The sequence below is a fragment of the Canis lupus genome, chromosome 1 (assembly GCF_003254725.2).
Source record: "Canis lupus dingo isolate Sandy chromosome 1, ASM325472v2, whole genome shotgun sequence".
NCBI lineage: Eukaryota > Metazoa > Chordata > Mammalia > Carnivora > Canidae > Canis > Canis lupus.
In genome coordinates, this window is record NC_064243.1 from 93,587,325 (window position 1) to 93,610,115 (window position 22,791).

The 22,791-nt window shown below is 39.7% G+C and overlaps 1 protein-coding gene across 7 annotated transcripts in view; it reads left to right on the forward strand.

The window, feature by feature from the left end:
• Nucleotides 1-22,791, forward strand: part of CD274 (CD274 molecule) — a 144,316-nt gene that overhangs the window by 13,129 nt on the left and 108,396 nt on the right. The window contains exons 1-3 of one of the 7 annotated variants that reach the window (XM_025423515.3): nucleotides 788-1,151; nucleotides 1,798-1,910; nucleotides 5,232-5,359. The gene's annotated coding sequence lies outside the window, so the exon portion shown is untranslated. Of the gene's footprint in view, nucleotides 1-19; nucleotides 93-481; nucleotides 579-787; nucleotides 1,152-1,797; nucleotides 1,911-5,231; nucleotides 5,360-22,791 lie in introns of those variants that run through there. The other 6 variants (XM_025423519.3, XM_025423525.3, XM_025423526.2 and 3 more) reach the window with 6 other exon arrangements.

The following is a 22,791-nucleotide window of genomic DNA, read 5'->3' on the forward strand; positions in this document are numbered from 1 at the left end:
GCGGGAGGCGGGAGGCGGGAGGCGGGAGGCGGGAGGCGCGAGGCGCGAGGCGCCCGGTGCCGGGTGCTAGATGGAGGTGCTCGCGGAGCCTGGTAGGTCCTGAGCTCTAGTTCTTCGAGAACGAACCCTTACTTCGCTTATTCTTGCCCTCCCCTCTGAGGAGACGCCTCCGCGACCCGTGGGACCCCAGTGAAACCGGTAAAATCGGAAAAGGTGTAGCTGCTCCCCGCGGAGTGCATCCGCCGCCCTTTCGGCTGCTGGGTACCGGGGCGTCGCGTCGTCAGGCACAGCTTCCCTTGTTTCCCGCCCGGCGCGCGTCGCGGGAGGTCTGCCCACGTGTAGTCCGCTGGCGTGACGACCTCTTCCCTCAAGTCCCCAAGCGCCCCGCAGGTCCGGCCCGGCGGGTGTCGGCTTCCCCGGGCAGCTGCGGGCCCCGCACGCGCTGGAAGGCGCTGGAACGTGCGCTGCCCGGCCGGCTCGGAGGGCGCTCGGGAGGTCCCCGCCCGCTCCGGGGGGGGGGGGGGGGAGGGGCGCAGCCTCGACCTCTGGACCGAGGGCCGTGGCTGGGATGCTGACAGGTGTGTAACTAGCCTGTGACAGGGACCCCACGGGCTTTGCCTCTGAGAATCACAGTTACCTTGCTAAACCAGGAGGGAAGGGGCGCGGAAGTGCAGCGCGGCGGGAACGGGGCGCTGGGTCCGTTGTGAGGGGCGTAGCGGGGAGATCCGATTGGTGCGTGGGCTCGGGAGGACGCCCGAGCGGCCAGCGCGGAGGAGGCGCGAGCACCTCGGTGGAGGCGGCGGGGCTGTCCCGGAGCCCAGCACTGCCCGGCGCTCATCCCGCATCCCGGTCCTCTCCGCCCTCCGCCTCCGGGGCTTCGTCTCCGTCGTCCGTTTCCCCGGCGTTGTCTTCCTGCCCAGGGACACCCAGGAGCGCTGTCCACGTAGCTGGATTCGGAGTTTTGAAAAGGCCGGTGTGATTTGATGAGCACGGAGTCCTCACCTTCCCTGAAAGGCAGCTCGTGTCCCCGCTGCGGTGAGCCGTGAGTTCTAGCCAGAACTCGGTCAGGGGTGCCCTGTGAAAACCGAAAACATTCGTTATACCGAGAGGGAGGATCTGAAACAAAGTTCTGCTGAGCTCTAGGGAGGGAGGTGAGCACCTGAGTTGAGGGGGTCCATGCAGGCCTGTCTGGTTGGTAACTGTCTTGGTGAGGGGCCATTGAAAACTATGGGGACTTAATGCTTTGGTGCTAAGAGCTAAATTCCCAACCTAGGGACAGAATTGGATTTATTTTTTTTAATTTTTATTTATTTATGATAGTCATACAGAGAGAGAGAGAGAGAGAGAGGCAGAGACATACGCAGAGGGAGAAGCAGGCTCCATGCACCGGGAGCCCGACGTGGGATTCGATCCCGGGTCTCCAGGATCGCGCCCTGGGCCAAAGGCAGGCGCCAAACCGCTGCGCCACACAGGGATCCCCAGAATTGGATTTATATGGATGTGTTAGAAATCAAGAAGAGGGGCGCCTGGCTGGCTCCGTCAGTAGAGCAGGTGTCTCTTGATTTCAGGGTCTCGAGTTAAAGCTCTACATTGGGTGTGGAGCCTACTTCAAAACAAAACAAAATGAAAACTAAAGAAGCTGGATGTATTTCTTGCACAGCAAAAACCGTGCTTGCACATTCACACCCGTTTCATATAGACATGTATTCTTTTAGGAACAAGAAAGGTATGAGTTATATCTCACACAGGCAGGTAGAGGAGTTGTATTTTGGGGGTGCTTTTCCATCTATATTGCAGGAATAGACAGGCCAGCAGAAGCAGTGTGTATGGAAGATGGAGTAACTGAGTCATCGAATGGTGGTGGAAGACCTCAAATGTCATTAGTTCAGTATGGCGTGAGAACGACTCAGGTGGGCAGGGGATCTTGGTGCAAATGAAATTATGGAATTGACAGCACTGCGCTGGGGTATAAATAAAATATGAATGGAAGTGTTAAAATCAGCAAGAAAGGTTCTGTGATGAAAGTAGAGCGCTTGGGAAATGTCTTTCTCCTCGAGGAGTTACAATCTATTGGTCTCTGCTTCCTCAGTGAGAAGCTCTTTAAGTTGGCCTTGGGGAGACATGATGAAGCTCAGAGGCTTGGTTGTGATTAACTGTGTCTTGGGATTTGGAATTGGTGTCTTCATCTCTTGTAATTCTGACTAAACATTAAGATGATACCATGCAATTTACCATTCTAACAAAAGTTCATATCATTTCAGATTATTTTGTGTACATAAATGTTCTGTAAGTTCTAAAATGGTGAGACTGAATGTGTTCCTTTACCAATCTAGCTCTTTTCTTTTTTTTTTCTTCTTTTTAAAAATATTTTATTTATTTTTTTAAAGATTTTTATTTATTTGCAAGAGAAAGAGAGGGAGAGAGAGCACAAGTGGGGCTGTGAGAGGGGCAGAGGAAGAGGGAGAAGCAGCTCCCGGATGAGCAGGGAGCTGGACACAGGGCTCAATCCCAGGACCCTGAGATCATGACCTGAGCTGAAGGCAGATGATTAACTGACTGAGCCACCCAGGTGCCCCCAATCTAGCTCTTTTCTAAGATAAAACATTAAGTTGCTTATTTGGTTATTTACTTGACTATTCATTTATGCCACTTAAAAATACTTACTTGAATCTCCTAGAAACATGAAAGTATACAAACTTGAAAAATAATTCAGTTTATGCGAATCCAAATCCAAAATGTATTTGGTAATGAACCTGTTTTCAACAAGGCAAAAAATCCACTTGGGCTCAAATAGGAAACTGCAAGGTTTTTGGTTTAATGTTCATTTAGTCTACATTGGCAAGATCAATTAAAACATTTTATTACTTTTGTATATACCTGGTGTTAGATGTGTATAAAATGAGTTATGTTGGTTAAATAATTAAGCTTTTTATAATAATTATGAAGTTAATAAGGTTATAAATGCAGTTGATGCAATCATACCCTTAATTTAAAAAAAGATTTTTTTTAGCATTAAAAGGATTGATTCTTGAGAGAAAGCACATTGTGGAGAGACTATATACTATTACAGACAGACAAAGAATGCAAACATTGATAATTTCTCACGTTCTAGTAATCTGTCATGACTGATTTGGACATTGATAAATGCATCATGGAGAATATACATGAAGATAGGTGAAAATCAACAATTCTATTGTGCATATTTTCAGAAATTTTTTTTTCTTACAACCTTTTTTTAAACAACATATTATATCAATAACTTCCTTCTTTTTTCATAATCAAATGTGTGGTTTGTTTTTCCAGAAAAATAAAACCGATTTTTCCAGTAAAGGAAAGAAATAACAATATGAAATTATGTCCTGATTACATGTTAATTACCATGTTCTGCACAGTGTGGATGTGATCAACATGTATTCAATGATAGTACGAATAAACATTTGAGATTTAAAAATCACATACCGGGCAGCCCGGGTGGCTCAGCGGTTTAGCGCAGCCTTCAGCCGGGGGCGTGCTCCTGGAGACCTGGGATCGAGTCCCACGTCAGGCTACCTGCATGGAGCCTACTTCTCCCTCTGCCTGTGTCTCTGTCTCTGTCTGTCTCTCTCTCTTTGTGTGTGTCTCTCATGAATAAATAAATAAAATCTTAAAAAAAAAAATAAAAATCACATACCACTTGCCAGTGCTGTAAATCCATAAACATTGAAATAAATACCTAGTAAATAAATAAGTAAATTTTAAAAACTATCTCCCTCAAAGATAACTGCCTGTCAGTGTTGTCTTCAGCTTCTGTGAAAATTAGGAATGTTTTGTGATGTCATTTTTAAGGTTCCTGCATGTTGGCTGATGGAAGGTAACAGGATTTCCTGTTAAGTTAAAAAAGATGGGTGGGAGGTGTGAAAAAATATTCATGTCAAGGATAAACAGGAAAATTATAAAATTTTGTATAGGCCAAAAGTTAACAGTTACTTTAGGATGATTAAACTTGCAACAGAACCAAGAGTCCTAATATCTAAACAAATGACTTAGAGTTGGGCAGTGTGACAGTATTACCAAGGTTCTCTTGCCTCTGGCTACTCCTAGGACTGTGCTAATGCTTGCACAATGATACTTTTTAACTCCCTTGACACTATTTTGATAGATCACTACTTCCATCTGCATGTGTAGAGTGAGGCTGAGCACAGGCAGTCAATGAGGTCTTGAGCCAGGTCTTGTGGGCTGCCATGCACATTGGTGGACAGCCCAATAGGAGCCAGCAGGAGATGCAAACTAGCAGGGGCAGGAGCTCTCACTCACATTGGCTTCAGATCCCAGTAGCAGCTCTTCCTGGATGTTGGAGATCTTCTTACGGTGTTTCTCACACATCATCATCATGACATCTAGGAATTGGATGTCACATAACTTCACCTGTTCATTGCTTACCCACTAGGCCATGCTTTCTCTAAAGAGTTGGCTCAGTAGCAGCCAGACTTCTAGCAGGTAAGACCAAGCATCCTGGAGTTGGTCTCTTCTCCTCTAACATTCCAGCCTTTCTCTAGGGACTGCAGCTGCTGTTGCCTCCTGCCTTTGCCTGTGTACCTATCCTAGGTTTCAGAATGCTCTCCCTTTATGGCTCCAGGTAGCTTTTATAGCATTTGGCTCAACACTCAGATCTTGTCAAGGGCCCCGGCTCCACCCCTTTCTCCAACAGCTCCCCAAAACATTTTTCTCAAAACTTTCACCCATTGCGCCTCTCTCCCCACATCCCCTTTCCCTTTGTGCTCTCAATATTCTTCTACTCCTTGTTTGTTTTAAAATTTGAATTTACCTCTTCTTCCCTCCTCTACAACTATTTTTGTGCATACTTAAATACTTATAATTTTAATGTCATTTTCTTATTTAAAGGTATGTTATATAGTTTTAAAAATAAAATTGACCTCTGAGCTCATCAGCTAGAGATTGTCTTGGTGTTTGTCTTGGTTTAACATTTGCTGTATAACCTATTATTTTTCTAAACTATCCCCACTTATTTGTATTTCATTTTCAAGAATTAAAAACTGTAGAACAATTAGATTGATTTCTGTATAGTCCATCTACAAAGTTGTGATGGATGCACAGAAAATTGTTCACAAAGGAAGAAGACTAATGATGTTTAAACCAAGTCCTATGAAAAGTATTAAAATTCCCAAAAGATCACTTTAGGTTTGTACAATAACTTATAAAGTTTACATGGACTTTTCCATTCCTTATTGCAGAGCATTGGGATACTAAGCTTAGAAGGAACCTCTGCTCTCTTGAGATCCTGATGCGGATTAGGAAAACGCATGGACCTCTGGGGGTGTCATCTCTTAAGTCTTAGCACCAGATGGATGATCTTACGGTGGTAGGTAATCAGACTCTCTCACTTTCTACTAATTTCTGGTTTTCTTTTGACTCCCTGGGTAATTGGTGAGCTGTTACCAGCTATCTGAATATTTTTTATTTGAAATTGTAATTATTATTTTTAGGTACCGGGGAACACATATCCACCCACACACATGCACACACACCAAGGAAAAATTTATAGGATTTCACAATCCCAGGAAGAATATATTGGTAACACATATTTGTGTAAAAACCTTATATCCTTATGGTGGACTTATGGTATTTAATGATTTTTGCATTTGTGGTCAGATTTTTAATCACTTTAAAATATATATATATAAATTCAGTTTAATTAGCATATACTGTTTAGTTTCAGAGGTAGAATTCGGTGATATCAGTTGCATATAAACACCCAGTGCTCATGACATCAAGTGCCCTCCATAATGCCCATCACCCAGTTACTCCATCCCCCTGTCTGCCTCCCCTCCAGCAACCCTCAGAGTTTTCCTTATAGTTAGGAGCCTCTTATGGTTTGCCTCCCTCTCTGTTTTTGTCTCATTTTATTTTTCCTCCCCTTCCCCTATGTTCTTCTGTTTTGTTTCTTAAATTCCACATATGAGTGAAATCATATGGTCTTGTCACTCTCTGACTTATTTCACTTTGTATAATACCCTGTAGTTCCATCCACGTGGTTGCAAATGGCAAGATTTCATTCTTTTTGATGGCTGAGTAGTATTCCAACACACACACACACACACACACACACACACACACACCACATTTTCTTTATTCATGAGAGACAGACACAAAGAGAGAGGCGGAGACATAGGCAGAGGGAGAACCAGGCTCCCTGTGGGGAACCCGATGAGAGACTCGATCCCAGGACCCCAGAATCATGCCCCAAGCCTAAGGCAGGTGCTCAACCACCGAGCCACCCAGGCATCCACACCACATTTTCTCTATCCATTCATCTGTCAGTGGACATCTGGGCTCACTTTTTAAATTTTTAAATAAGTCAATGGGCTCAGTAGATGACTCTCAAAGTATCCTTAAACTTTTAATGCAAATGAAATCACATGTTTATAAACCTGATTTGTGTGTGTTCAAAGTCTAGTCAGACTAGATCTGTTCCACTAAGGTAAGCTTGAGGGCTTTATATAAGTTGTACTTTTGAAATAAACTAATAAATACTTTCTGTATCCAATAAAAATATATCATTAAGTCCTTCATAATTGGAGGAAGGCCATTTGTCAAATACTGGGCATTGTGTAATTCTTCACATAATATCTATCTAGGGCTATGGGATGGTCAGACTAGTCATTTTGGATATATTTTCATTAAGACAAGCAGTTTGGGAGAGGCTCTTAAAAACTGCCATTTTGAAGGTATTTTTATGAGTTGACTAACTTTAGATAACAGGCCATGTACAGTAATGTTTTACAAAGTAATTGATTATTTAGAAATTAATTTCCAGATGTCTCTTCATATCATGCAGAAAATACTTTAAAACATTGTTTTCTATTTCACATGGTCTAGATATTAACCCTTGTATAATTTCCTCCCATTTTGTGAGTTTTTATTTCATTCTTTGACAGTGTCCTTTGACACACAAATGTTTAAAAGTTTTTTCTTTGAAATCTACTTCTTTGTATAATTAACATACAGTGTTATGTTAGTGTCAGATGTACAACATATTAATTTGACAATTCTACACATAACTTAGTGCTCATCAGGATAAGTGTAGTCACCCATCTGCCATCATACAATGTTATTACAATATTATTGACTATATTCCCTATACTGTACTTTTCATCTCCATGGCTTACTTATTATATAGCTGGAAGTTTGTACCTCTTGGTCTCCTTTATCTATTTTGCCCTGTACTCCTACTCCCTACCCCTCTGGCAACCACCAATTTGTTTTTTTATTTATGGGTCTCTTTCTGCTTTGTTTTGTTTTGTTTTTTTAGATTCCACGTATCAGTGAAATGATATGGTATTTGTCTCTCTCTGTCTGATTTATTTCACTTAGCATAATACTCTCTAGGTCCACCCATGTTGCAAATGGCAAGATTTCATCCTTTTTATGATTGGGTAATATTCTGTTATGTGTGTGTGTATGTGTGCATGTCTACATGCACACGTGTGTATGTGTGTCACCTCTTTTTTATCCATTCATCTGTCAGTGGACACTTGAGTTGCTTCCATATCTTGACTATTGTAAATAATGCTGCAGTAAACATAGGGGTGCATGTATCTTTTAAAGTTAATGTTTTTGTTTTCTTTGGATAAATACCCAGTAGTGGAATTACTGGATCATATGGTATATCCATTTTTAATTTTTTGAGGAATTTTCATGCTGTTTTCCACAGAAGCTACACCAATTTACATTCCTACCCACAGTGCATGAAGGTTTCCTTTTCTCCAAATCTTCACAGACACTTGTTATTTATTTTCTTTTTGATATTACCCATTCTGACTGGTGTGAGAAGATATCTCATTGTGGTTTTGAAATGCATTTCCTTGATGGTTAGTGATTGTTGATCATCTTTTCATGTGTTCATTGACCATCTGTATGTCTTTGGGAAAATGTCTATTCAGGTCCTCTACCCATTTTTAAATTGGATCGTTTGTTTTGGTGTTGTATAAATTCCTTATGTATTTTGAATATTGACCTCTTATCAGATATATCATTTGCAAATATCTTCTCCCATGTAATGGGTTGCCTGTTTGTTTTGTTGATGGTTTCCTTTGCTGTAGAAAAGCTTTTTATTTTGGTGTAGTCCCAATAGTTTATGTTTGCTTTTGTTTCCCTTGCCTGAGGAAATGTATCCATGAATATGTTGCTTAGGGCAATGTCCAAAAGAACAGATGTTTTAATCAATTTCATTATATCTATTTTCTTTTGTTGTCTGTGCTTTTGGTGTCATATCCATGAAAGCATTGCCACATCCAGTGTCAAGAAGATTTTATCTTATGTTTTCTTCTAATAATTTTATTTTCAGCTCTTACATTTAGATCTCTGATACATTTTGAGTTAAATTTTATATCATATGAGATCAGTGTTCAGGTCCTTCTTTTTGCAGGTGAATATTCAGTTTTCCTGGCACCACTCATTACAAGATTGTCCTTTCCCTATTAAATGATCTTGGTACCCTTTTCAAAAAGCATTTGACCAAACCAAGAGTTTATTTTGAGCTCTCTTTTATTCTGTTGATTTACATGACTGTCCTTATGTCAATACCTCACCATTTTGATTACTGCAGCTGAAGTTTTGCAGAAAGTTTTGAAATTAGGTTTAAGGAAAAAATAACTGTTCTTATTTATCTTCATTCTATTTCTACAAAAAAAGTTATTGGTGTTTTGATAGGGATGACACTGAACCTGTAGATAACTTTGGATAGTATTGACCTCTTAATAGTATTAAGTCTTCCAATCCATGAACATAGTATGTGTTTTCATATATTTGTGCTTTAATTCTTATAATAATGTTTTGAAAGTTTCCCCTTGTTTAACTCTATTCTTCAGTATTGAGTTATTTTTGATGCTCTTGTAAATGAAATTGTCTTCTCCATTGCATTTATGTTCATTGTTAGTATATATAAATACAGCCAATTTTTACATGCTGATTTTGTATACTGTTACATTATTGAAATTGTCTTTAGGTATTTTTCTGTATCAGATCATATCTTCAGGTAGAAAATAGGTTATTTCTTTTCCAATCTGCATGCCTTTTTCCCCCTTTTCTCTTATCTAATTCTTCTGGCTATTATATTGAATTGAAAGGGTGAAAACGATCGTCTTTTCATTGTTCCTGATCTTAGGGGTTTAGGTTTCAGTCCTTCACTATTGAAAATGATGTTAAGTTATGTTTTTCACAATAGCCTTTATCATGTTGAGGAAGAATTTTTCTATTCTTGGTTTGTCATGAAATGGTGTTGAATTTTGTCAAATTCTTTTATGTTTTCTCCTATCATTCTATTAATGTGGTGTATTACATTAATTGACTTTTATATGCTGAACTGTCCTTGCATTCCAGGAATAAATTTCACTTGGTCATGGGGGTATCCTTTTAACATTCTGCAGAATTCAGTTTGCTGGGTTTTGTTGAGGGTTTTGTCATCAGTATTCATAAGGGAAATTGGTCTCTAGTTTTCCTTTCTATGTTGTGTCTGTCTTGTTTCTATGTAGTATCTGTCTGTCAGGAGTAATGTTGGCTCCTGAGAATGAGTTAGGAAGTGTTCTACTTATTCAATTTGTTGGAAAAACTTGAGAAGGTTTGGCTTTAATTCTTCTTTAAACATTTGGTAGAATTTACCAGTGAAACCATCTTGTCCTGGCCTTTTATTGTTTTCGTTACCAGATTTTGATTACTGACTCAGTATCCTTACCTAGGTATAGAGATATTGAGATTTTCTTTTTCTTCATGATGGATTTTAGTAGATTGGTTTGCTTATAGGAATATATTCATTTCATCTTGTTATCCCTTTTATGTGTATACAATAAGTAATAGTATTCTGTTGCAATACCTTTTACTTGTCTACGGTCGGTAACATTATCCCAAGTTTCATTTCTGATTTTACTAAGTAGAGTCTTCCCTCTCTTCTTTAATCAACCTGTAGGGGTTTGTCACTTTTGTTGATCTTTTCAACAAAATTGAAATATTCAGCTTTTGAGGTAGAGTTTATTTCTCCATGAAATTTTATCAGTGTTTGCTTCATATACTTTTGGGCTCTGGAGATTGTTACATATATGTTTGTAACTGTTACATATTCTGAATGAATAAGCACTTTGCTTAATATTTAATGTCCTCATTGTTACTTGTAACAGTTTTTCACTAGAAGTCTATTTTATTTGATATAAATATATAGTTTCAGTCTATTCGGTCTGCTATAACAAAGCACTACAGACTTGGTGGCTCATAAGCAACATCTGTCTCACAGTTCTGGAAGCTGGAAGTCTGTCTGAATTCAGGGTGCCAGCATGGTTCAGCTGTGGTGAGGGCTCTCTTCTGGGTTTCAAACTGTTAACTCCTTGCTGTGTCCTCACATAGTGGAAGGGGCTAGGGAGCTCTGTGGGATTCTAGTCATTATTTCTTCAAATAAATTTCCTGCTGCTGTTTCTTACTTCTTATGAGATTCCTGTGATGCATATAATAGTCATTTGATGGTGTCCTAAAAATCTGTTAAACTCTGTTTATTTTTCTTCATTCTGTTTCTCAGACTTAATTATTTCAATTGTCTTTTCATATTTCCTGATTATTTCTTCTGACTTCTCAAATCTGCTCTTGTTACCCATTAGTAACTTCTCAACTTAATAATTTATTTTTCAGCTCCAGAATTTTTGTTTGGCTCCTTTTTATACTTTCTCTTTGTTGATATTCTCATTTTGTTCACACATCAATTTATTAATTTCCTTTAGAAATTTGCAATCATTTCCTTTAGGTATTTCAGCATGCTTAAAATAGTTTTACTAAAGTATCTATCTGGTACGTTCAATGTCTCGGCCTCCTCAAGGATGGTTTCTGTCAACTTATATTGTTCTTTTGAGTGGTATATGTCTTCATCTTTATATGCCTTTTGAATTTTTGTTGTTGTTGTTAGAAGTGAGACCGTTGGAAACACAGCCCAGTTCACCAGTTTTGGCAGGTTCTCTCTATAGTGATATATAATCCATCAATGAGCTAGACTTGCTCTGAACCTAGAAAACAGCCAGAAGTGAAAGCTTGTTCTTGGATCTTCTCTAAGCCTGTATCTTTCCTTGGCCTTCCTGTGAGTTTCTCAATTCCTCTGTAAATAGACGCTTTTGAATGTCTTAGTTCCCTAAATAGTTTTGTCCCACTTCTCATCAGGGCCTGAGATGGCCTATTATATGTCTCCACCCATAATCTCTTGCTCCTGGTGTTTTGTGGGTCTCTACTCTCTTTGAAGATATCATAAGCAGTGCCCTCTGTTTTTCCACGAGATCTGAGTTAGGTTAAACAAATGACAGTCTTTCAGTAGCTGTCATATACATTAACTTACAAATAATGTCAACTCTTTACTCTTGTTCAAGAGGGAAAGGATTACTGGACTGTCCCTTCTTCTAGATAAAGACTAACACTTCATATGAGGGTGGGACAAGCAATTAAAACACCACAAATCTTATTTATAAATGACATCAGATAAAGGGTTAGTATGCAAAATATATAAAGAACTTATCACACATGAGTGAAACCATATGATAATTGTCTTTCTCCAATTGACTTATTTCACTTAGCATAATACCCTCCAGTTCCATCCACATTGATGTAAGGTGAGTATTCGTCCTTTCTGATGGCTGAGTAATATTCCATTGTATATATACACCACATCTTCTTTACCAGAGAGGGAGACAAACCATAAGAAACTCTTAACTATAGGAAACAAACTGAGGGTTGCTGGAAGGGGGTGGGGTGGGAAGATGGGGTAACTGCATAATGGACATTAAGGAAGGCATGTGATGTAATGAGCACTGGGTATTATATAAAACTGATGAATCACTGACCTCTACCTCTGAAACCAATAATAAGTTATATGTTAATTAATTGAATTAAAAAAAAAAAGTTCTCTCTCTCTTCCCCTCCCCAGCTCACTCTCTCTCTCCCTCAAAAAAAAAAAAAAAAAAAAAAAAAGGAGAAAAAAGCACAGGAAGCTTAATGGAGAAAGACGGGCACAGAGGGGCTAATTAAAAAAAAAAGAAACAAACTGAGGGTGGCTGGAGGGGAGGTGGGTGGAGGGATGGGGTAACTGGATGATGGGCATTAAGGACAGCACTTGATGTAGTGAGCACTGGGTGTTATATGTTACTGATGAATCACTAAGTTCTACTTCTGAAATTGATTATATACTATATATTAAATTGAATTTAAATGAAAAATTGAAAAAATACTAGTAAATCAAATTCAACAGATCTTTTAAAAAAAACTCACCACAAATCTTCTCTACTGTTCTGAACGTGGCATTCATTAAGCAACTGTAACCTGATTTTTCTAATGGTTTTCCAGAAATTTTCTGCAGTAGTTTGGCCAGTTTCTGGTTATGTTTCCACGGGGGAACAAGAGCTTATAGCTTCCTAGTCTACCATTTTGCTATTTTCTATTATTAAAGGACATTTTGTAAAATATAATACAATGCATAAATAGAAAAATACAAATATATTGATGTCTTTACATTTAAAACAACATGATGACTGTAAATTATTTCATGTTTTTATGATTTTATTTTTTCATGTATATTTCATGTTTATACATATTTTTTACACATCTTGGCTTTATCTGAAGAAGCATCTTTTTTCTTTTGCAAGTAAGAAAGATAATGCACATTTTTTAATACAATATGAATTTTTTCAGTTGCTTTTATTTTTTACATTGAAATTCTGTCACCTGCAAAAGAAATTAGTTCAGTACCAACTCATTTTATGTAAGAAATGATTGAATTAAACAGCAAAGAATTATTGATTTAGACAGTTGTTTGTAATGTACCTAGTAGGTAATAGGCACTGTCATAGGAGATGTAAAGAATATTAATATAAAGTTCTCAATTCAAGGGTCTCATAAACTGTTTAGACATATTTTCTGAGGTCTGACTATCATGATGCATGAGAGTTAAATGGAACATAAAACATCTCTAAACAGACCATAAGGTTAAAATTGAGAAAAGAGAAAAAACACACATATATTAAGTTCTTGAGTGGTTTGTAGGCATTCTACATGAGTCATCTTTTGGAGTTCTTACTACTGTCCACTAAAGGGAGTATTTTCCTTTTTTACAAAGAGAAACATCAAGTTGAGAAAGATGAAGGAACTTGTCCAATATAACTTTGGCTTGCACATGTGCAGTATGTGGAGTTATCCTACAGTTGAGGGTCACTGAGAAATTAAGGATTCACAGACTTTTGAGGCACAACTCAAGTGTCTGCATGTCCTTAAAAAGAAACAAAGGAACCTATTTAAAGAAAAGATATAAATATGCTAATGAATATAGTTGGTAAATGCTGGATCTGTGATTCCCACCCCATGTCTTTTGGATGCTAACACCTTTTTTTGCCACTGTATCCCTTGACTCCAACTCCAGTTGAAGTTAACCAAAATGGTGAAGGTGAATAAATGCAGATTAATGTCTTTGAGTGAGACTTTCATGGCCTAAGAGCAGCAAGCATGAGGAAAATCTTAGGTTAACTGGCACAGTTTCCTCTATAGTCTGTTCTCTCATGCTTATCTTGAGTGTCAGGGCTAGGAATGATTTCCCAATGTCTCTTGCAGTAGTTGAACTTAATTGTGCCCCCCCCCCAATTCATTTGTTAGATCCCTACCCCCCAGTACTTTAGGATATGACAATTTTGAGATTGGACCTATCAAAAGGTAATTAAGGTTAAATGAGGTCTTAAAGGTTGGTCCTATTCCAGTATTACTGATGTCCTTATAAGAAAAAAAAAATAAAAAGGGACACAGAGATGTGTACACACCAAGAAAAGACCATGTGAGTGTATAGCAAGGAAACCACTGTCAGCAAGCCAAGGAGAGAGGCCTCAGGAAAAATTAACCCTGCCATCACTTTGATGTCTTCCAACCTCAACACTATGAGAAAAAAAATACTGTTGTTCAAGCCACTCAGACTGTGCTGCTTTATGATGGCAGCCCAAGCAAATGAATACAGCTATTGAAAACCTAAAAATGTGCACGTGGCTTTAGAACTGCGTAATAGAAGCTGGAAAATAGAGGTGGGTTTTTTTTTTTTTTTTGTATATTGGAGTTCAATTTGCCAACATATAGTATACCACCCAGTGCTCATCCCATCGAGTGCCCCCCTCAGTGCCCGTCACCCAGTCACCCCAACCCCCTGCCCACCTCCCCTTTCACTACCCCTTGTGCGTTTCCCAGAGTTAGGAGTCTTACATGTTCTGTCACCCTCACTGATATTTCCCACTCATTTGCTCTCCTTTCTCCTTTAATCTCTTTCACTATTTTTTATATTCCCCGAATGAATGAAACCATGTAATGTTTGTCCTTCTCCGATCGACTTAACTTCACTCAGCATAATACCCTCCAATTCCATCCACGTTGAAGCAAATGGTGGGTATTTGTCGTTTCTAATGGCTGAGTAATATTCCATTGTGTATATAGACCACATCTTTATCCATTCATTTTTCGATGGACACCAAGGCTCCTTCCACAGTTTGGCTATTGTGGACATTGTTGGTATAAACATTGGGGTGCAGGTGTCTTGGTTTTTCACTGCATCTGTATCTTTTGGGTAAATCCCCAGCAGTGCAATTGCTGGGTCGTAGGGTAGCTCTATTTTTAACTCTTTGAGGAGCCTCCACACAGTTTTTCAGAGTGGCTGTACCAGTTCACATTCCCACCAACAGTGCAAGAAGGTTCCCCTTTCTCCACATCCTCTCCAACATTTGTCTCCTGTCTTGTTTTCACCATTCTTACTGGTGTGAGGTGGTATCTCATTGTGATTTTGGTTTGTATTTCCCTGATGGCAAGTGATGCAGAGCATTTTCTCATGTGCTTGTTGGCCATATCTATGTCTTCTTTGGTGAAATTTCTGTTCATGTCTTTTGCCCATTTTATGATTGGCTTGTTTGTTTCTTTGCTGTTGAGTTTCATAAGTTCTTTATAGATCTTGGATACTAGCCCTTTATCTGATATGTAATTTGCAAATATCTTCTTCCATTCTATAGGTTGTCTTTTAGTTTTGTTGACTGTTTCTTTTGCTGTGAAGAAGCTTTTTATCTTGATTAAGTCCCAATAGTTCATCTTGGTTAGGTTTATTCCTAGGTATCTTATGCTTTTGGGTGCAATTGTAAATGGGATTGATAACTTAATTTTTCTTTCTTCAGTCTCATTACTAGTGTAGAAATGCCACTGACTTCTGGGCATTGATTTTGTATCCTGACACATTGCTGAATTGCTATATGAGTTCTAGCAATCTTGAGGTGGAGTCTTTTGGGTTTTCTTTTTTTTTTTTTTTTAAGATTTTTATTTATTTATTTATTTGTTCATGAGAAACACACACAGAGAGAGAGAGAGAGAGAGAGAGAGAGGCAGAGACACAGGCAGAGGGAGAAGAAGGCTCCATGCAAGGAGCCCAACGTGGGACTTGATTCCCGGTCTCCAGGATCACACCCTGGGCTGCAGGCGGCGCTAAACCACTGCACCACTGGGGCTGCCCACTTTTGGGTTTTCTATGTACAGTATCATGTCATCTGCAAAGAGGGAGAGTTTGACTTCTTCTTTGGCAATTTGAATGTCTTTTATTTCTTTTTGTTGACTGGTGAGGCTAGGACTTCTAGTACTATGTTGAATAGCAGTGATGAGAGTGGACATCCCTGTCATGTTCCTGATCTTAGGGGAAAGGCTCCCAGTGTTTCCCCATTGAGAATGATATTTGCTGTGGGCTTTTCATAGATGGCTTTTAAGATGCTGAGGAATGTTTCCTCTATCCCTAAACTCTGAAGAGTTTTGATCAGGAATGGATGCTGTATTTTGTCTGCATCCATTGAGAGGATCATATGGTTCTTGTTTTTTCTTTTGTTGATATGATATATCACATTGATTGTTTTACGAGTGTTGAACCAGCCTTGCATCCTGGGGATAAATCCCACTTAGTCATGGTGAATAATCTTCTTAATGTACTATTGGATCCTATTGGCTAGTATCTTGTTGAGAGTTTTTGCATCTGTGTTCATCAGGGATATTGGTCTATAATTCTCCCTTTTGGTGGGGTCTTTGTCTGGTTTTTGAATTAAGGTGAAGTTGGCCTCATAAAACGAGCTTGGAAGAATTCCCCTGGGAAGCCATCTGCCCTGGACTTTGGTGTTTTGGGAGGTTTGTGATGACTGCTTCAGTTTCCTCCCTGGTTATCGGCCTGTTCAGGTTTTCTATTTTTTTCCTGTTCCAGTTTGGTAGTTTGTGGTTTTCCAGAAATGCGTCCATTTCTTCTAGATTGCCTAATTTATTGGCGTATAGCTGCTCATAATATGCTTTTAAAATCGTTTGTATTTCCTTGGCATTGGTTGTGATCTCTCCTTTTTCATTGGTGATTTTATTAATTACAGTCTTTTCTCTTTTGTTTTTAATAAGGCTGGCTAATGGTTTATCTATCTTATTAATTCTTTCAAAGAACCAACTCCTGGTTTTGTTGATCTGTTCTACAGTTCTTCTGGTCTCTATTTAATTGAGTTCTGCTCGAATCTTTATTTACTCTCTTCTTATGCTTGGTGTAGGTTTTATTTGCTGTTCTTTCTCCAGTTCCTTTAGGTGTGAAGTTAGCTTGTGTATTTGAGTTTTTTCCAATTTTTTGAGGTATGCTTGTATTGTGATGTATTTCCCTCTTAGGACTGCTTTTACTGTATCCCAAAGATTTTGAATGGTTGTATCCTCATTTTCATTAGTTTCCATGAATCTTTTTAATTCTTCTCTAATTTCCTGGTTGACCCTTTCAACTTTTAGCAGGATGCTCTTTAACCTCCACGTGTTTGAGTTTATTCCGAATTTCTTCTTGTGATTGAGTTCAAGTTTCAAAGCTTTATGGTCTGAAAATATGCAGGGGACAATCCCAATCTTTGTATCGGTTGAGACCTGATTTGTGACCCACCATGTGTTCTATTCTGGCAAAAGTTCCATGTGCACTTGAGAAGAATGTGTATTCAGTTGCATTTGGATGTAAAGTTCTGTAAATATCTGTGAAATCCGTCTGGTCCAGTGTATCATTTAAAGTTCTTGTTTCTTTGGAGATGTTGTGCTTATAAGAACTGTCATTTGCAGAAAGTGCCGTGTTGAAGTCTCCCAGTATTAGTGTGTTATTATCTAAGTATATCTTTACTTTGGTTATTAATTGATTGATATACTTGGCAGCTCCTACATTAGGGGCATAAAATATTCATGATTGTTAGGTCCTCTTGTTGGATAGATCCTTTAAGTATGATATAGTGTCTCTCTTCATCTCTTACTACAGTCTTTGGGATAAAGTTTAATTTATCTGATATGAGGATTGCTACTCCTGCTTTCTTTTGGGGACCTTTGAATGGTAAATGGTTCTCCAACCTTTTATTTTCAGGCTGTAGGTATCCTTAGGTCTAAAATGAGTCTCTTGTAGACAGCAAATAGATGGGTCTTGTTTTTTTATCCAGTCTGAAATCCTGCGTCTTTTGATAGGATCATTAAACCCATTCACGTTCAGAGTTACTGTTGAAAGATATGAATTTAGTGTCATCATAATACCTATTCAGTCCCTGTTTTTGTGAATTATTTCTTTGGGCTTCCTCTTTCTTTTACAGAGTCCCCCTTAATATTTCTTGCAGAGCTGGTTTGGTGGTCACATATTCTTTCGGTTTCTGCCTATCTTGGAAGCTCTTTATTTCTCCTTCTAGTCTGAATGAGAGCCTTGCTGGGTAAAGTATTCTTGGCTGCATGTTCTCATTTAGGACCCTCAATATATCCTGCCACCCTTTCTGGCCTGCCAGATCTCTGTGGAGAAGTCTGCTGTTAATCTAATATTTCTCCCCATATAAATTAGGGATCTCTTGTCTCTTGCTGCTTTAAGGATTTTCTCTTTATCTTTGGAATTTGCAAGTTTCACTATTAAATGTCGAGGTGTTGAATGGTTTTTATTGATTTTAGGGGAGGGGCCTCTCTATCTCCTGGATCTGAATGCTTGTTTCCCTCCCCAAATTAGAGAAGTTCTTAGGTATGATTTGTTCAAAAATGCTTTCTGGCCCTCTGTCCCTCTAGGTGCCTCCCGGAACCCCAATTACACGTAGATTTTTCCTTCTGAGGCTGTCATTTATTCCCCTTAACCTTTCCTCATGGTCTTTTATTTGTTTTTCTCTTTTTTTTCCTCAGCTTCCTTCCTTGTAATCATCTTGTCTTCTGTGTCACTCACTGTTTCTTCTACCTCATTAACCCTTGTTGTTAGGACCTCCAGTTTGGATTGCATCTCATTTAATTGATTTTTAATTTCGGCCTGATTAGATCTAAATTCTGCAGTCCTGAAGTCTCTTGAATCTTTTATGCTTTTTTTCCAGAGCCACCAGTAGCTTTATAATTGTGCTTCTAATTGGCTTTCTGACATCGAATTGTAATCCAAATTCTGTAACTCTATGCAGGGTACTGTTTCTGATTCTTTCTTTTGTGGTGAGTTCTTCTTACTAGTCATTTTGCTCAGTGCAGAGTGGCTGTATGAGCGGGCTGTGTCAAGAATATCAACCACGACCTAAGTAAATTTCACCCCAGATGATTCTGCCCAGGTCAGAGACCAGAAATTGAAAACAAAGATCGAATGAAATAAAACAAAAGGACCACTAAAGTGAAAAACAAATTTTAAAACAAGGTAGTAAAAAAATTAAAGGCCAGGAATCCTAAAGAAGAGAAAAAAGAAAAGAAAAAAGAAAAAAAAGGAGGGGAAAAAAAAGAGGGGGGACTGGGAGATGGTGGTGGTGAAGAAGTTGTAGTGGAGGGAGAATGTAGTCTACCTGAGGGGTTCTAGAGGGTGATCCTCTTGTTTCTGAGTATATTAAGTTCTGTATATTAGAAGATGCTCAGTCTCATATAAACCAGAAATACTTGTAGAGGGCCCCAACACTGACCACCAAAACATAAATGAGATAAAAGAGGGGGGCAGAATGGGAATAGGAATCTCACAGAATGAACCAGCACGGTATACCACTTGGTTCTGGGTGCATACCGATCATGTTTTAGAAGGTATTAACTTCTGCCATTGTAGAACAAAATGAGGTAAACAAAAAACACAACACAAAACAAAAAAACATATCTTGTATATCTCCCAAAATTAGGTTGAGTATGTTGAAGGGAATCTAGAAGTGGAAAATATATCTAGGACCTGTAATTGTAGAAATATAAAAGTCAAAAAGGAAGAATCTTAAAAATGAAGAGATGGTAAAATATTGTAGTTAAGGTGGGAAAGAAAAAAAAATGGAAATTTACAGTCTGATATAAAAACGAGTTGTACTGGAAAAAGGAGGAAAAACAAAGAAAGGAGGGGTATCCTCTGGTTCTATATACTGTAAGTCCCTTGACTTCCCCTGGAGCTTTCCAGTGCTGCTCAGTCAAGAACTTGCTCTTCCCCTGTCCTTCCAGCTGGTCTTCTGGGGGAGGGGCTGCTGTGCTGATTCTCAGGTGTGTGCACCTGGGGGTGCTGCCCCGCCCCCTGCCAGGTGCACGGCTCAGTGGGAGCTGTTTGTCCTGTGAGACCCCTGTTACCTGGCGGTCCCGTTCCGTCCCAGGCACACAGTGACACAAGGAGGAACAATAACACTGGCGGAGGCCAGCTCTCCAGCTCTGGGGTCAGGTACCCCAGTAACTACTGCAGTCTTCCAGTCCTCAGGGGCCTGGATGCTCTGGAGGTTGGTGGTGGGGTGTGCTGATCTGCACAGCTTGGGGGCACCCGTAGGTGGCAGGAGAGTCCTCACTGTCCTGTGCCCTCCTGGCCTCTGCCTGTCCCAGGGGGAGCGCAGGATCCTGGACTGTGTCTCCCGGCACCCTGGGATCTGGGACCTGTGTCACTGGAATCGTGTTCCTGTGCCACACAGCCCCCTACCCCAGAGCTGCTGCCTGAGCTGCTCCCGAGGCCCTGCGGGGCATGCATTCCAACCCTTTACCAAGCTCCGCTGGGGGTCTGTGGCACGCTCTCACCCGGGTGTACTTCCTCTGTTAGTGACCCCAGGAACCTGGTGGCTCCACTGCCCCTCCTGCGATCCTGCCTGAGTTCTCTGTGAGCGCCTTTCCAGCCAGGAAAAATCCGGTGCAGGTTTTTAAAGTTCCTGCTTCTCCGGGCCTGGGCTTTCTTGTCCCAGGAGGCTTTCTCCCCAGGGCCTTAGCCCAGCTCCTCGCAGGGGCCCCTCCCCCACTTGGTTCTTTTTTAGCACCCCCCCCTTCCTACCTTGTTAGAAGCGAAAACTCTTCTCTCTGTAGCGTTCCACCTGTTCTCTCTAAATCTCAGATCGAATTTGTAGGTTTTCAGGATGATTTGAAAGTTATCTAGGTAAGTTGGTGGGGACAGGTGACTTGGGAATCCTACTCCTCTGCCCTCTTGCCCCGCCCCCTAATTCCAGTATAATTAATGTACAGTGTTATATTAGTTTTAGGTGTACAATATAATGATTCAACAATTCTATACATTACTCTGCTCATTGTGTTAAGTGAACTCTTTAATCCCCACAACCTATTTGCCCCATCCCTCCAACCACCTCCCCTCTGGTAATCATAAGTTTGTTTTTTATAGTTAAGAGTCTGGTTTTTTGTTTGTCTCTTTTCTCTTAATTTGTTTTGTTTCTTAAATATCGCATGTGAGTGAATCATTAGTGACCTTTTATTTTATTTTTAAGGATTTTATTTATTTATTCATGAGAGACACACACACACACACACACAGAGAGAGAGAGAGAGAGAGAGAGGCAGAGGCAGAGGGAGAAGCAGGCTCAGGCAGAGGGAGAAGCAGGCTCCATGCAGGGAGCCCGACACGGGACTCATCCCAGGTCTCCAGGATCACACCCTGGGATGAAGGCGGTGCTAAACTGCTGAGCCACCGGGCTGCCCTGACCTTTTAGATATAATACTGAAACATAATTCATGAAAGTTAAAATTGATAAGATGTGAGCCTTCTTCTCTGTGAAAGACACTCTTTGGAGAATGAAACAAGCTATAGACCAAGACAAAATATATGTAAAATGCACATCTGATAAATGTCTGGTACCCAAAGTATATACAGAAAACTCTTTGAACTCAACAATAAGAAAATAAATAGATTGATGAAGAAATTAGCAAAACATATGAACAGACGTTTCCACCAAATAAGATATACTGATGGCTAAGATATACTGATAGCTATGAAAAGATGGTCAACAGCATATATCATTAGGATATTGCATATTAAAACAACAATTAAATACTGTTGCACACTTACTAGAATGACCAAAATCCAGAACACCAACAATATCAAGTGCTGGTGCGGATAGGCAGTAAGTAGCAGGACCTCTCATTCATTGCTGATGGGAATGCAAAATAGTACACCCACTTTGGAATACAGTTTATCAGGTTTTTTTTTTTTCTCCAAAACTATGTATTCTTATCATATGATTTAGTAACTGTATTCCTTGGCATTTATCCAGAGGAGTTGAAAACCTCTGTCCACACAAAAACCTGCATACAAATATTTATAGCATCTTTATTCATAATTGCCAAATCAAAATGTCCTTCAATAGGTGAATGGATAGATGAACTGTGATTTATCTGTATGAAGGAGTGTTATTCAGTGCTATCAAGAAAGGGGCTATCAAGCCTTGAAAAGACAAGGGGGAATCTTAAAGGTATACTACTAAGTGAAAGAAGATAATCTGAAAAGGCTGAATACTGTGTGATAACTTTAAGAGTTTCTAGAAAGGGGGCAGCCTGAGTGGCTCAGCAGTTTAGCCCCTGGCTTCGGCCCCTGGCTTCGGCCCAGGGCGTGATCCTGGAGACCCGGGATCAAGTCCCACGTTGGGCTCCCTGCCTGGAGCCTGCTACTCCCTCTGCCTGTGTCTCTGCCTCTCTCTCTCTGTGTGTCTCTCATAAATAAATAAAATCTTAAAAAAAAAAAAAAGAGTTTCTAGAAAGGCAAAACTATGGAGAAAGTAAAAAGATGGGTTGTAGGTTGCCAGGGACATGAGGGGAGAAAGATATGAACAGATGTAGCACAAAAGATTTTTAGGGCAATGAAACTATTGTGTAGGACACTGTATGTATGGGTACATATTATTAGACCTTTGTCAAAACACTAGCATGTACAATACCAAGTGTGAACCATAATGTAGACTATGGGCTTTGCTTGATAATGATATGTCCCTGGTGGTTCATCAATCGTAATAAATATACCATGTGTAACAAATATACAAATGGTGAGTGAGGTTGGTATGGGAAAGGGAATCTATAAGAACTTTCTGTACTTTATTTTTATTTTTAGCTTTTTAAAGATTTTATTTATTTATTTATTTTTAAATATTTATTTATTCATGAGAGACACAGAAAAAGAAAGGCAGAGACACAGGTAGAGGGAGAAGCAGGCTCCATGCAGGGAGCCTGTTTTGGGACTCGATCCTGGGATTCTGGGATTATGCCCTGAGCCAAAGGCAAAGGCTCAACTGCTGAGCCACCCAGACAACCCTATTTATTTACTTTTGAGAGAGGGAGAGAGTGCTCGCACAAGTGAGGTGAGAGACAGAGGGAGAAACAAACTCCCCCTGAGCAGAGAGTCTGGTACGGAACTTAACCAGGATCCTGGGATCATGATCTGAGCCGAAGACAGAGGCTTAACCAACTGAACCACCTAGGTGCCCAATTTTCTGTACTTCCCATTCAAATTTGCTGTGAACCTAAAACTGATATAAAAAAGTCAGTTTTTTTAAAAACTAGAATGTACAACACAAAGAA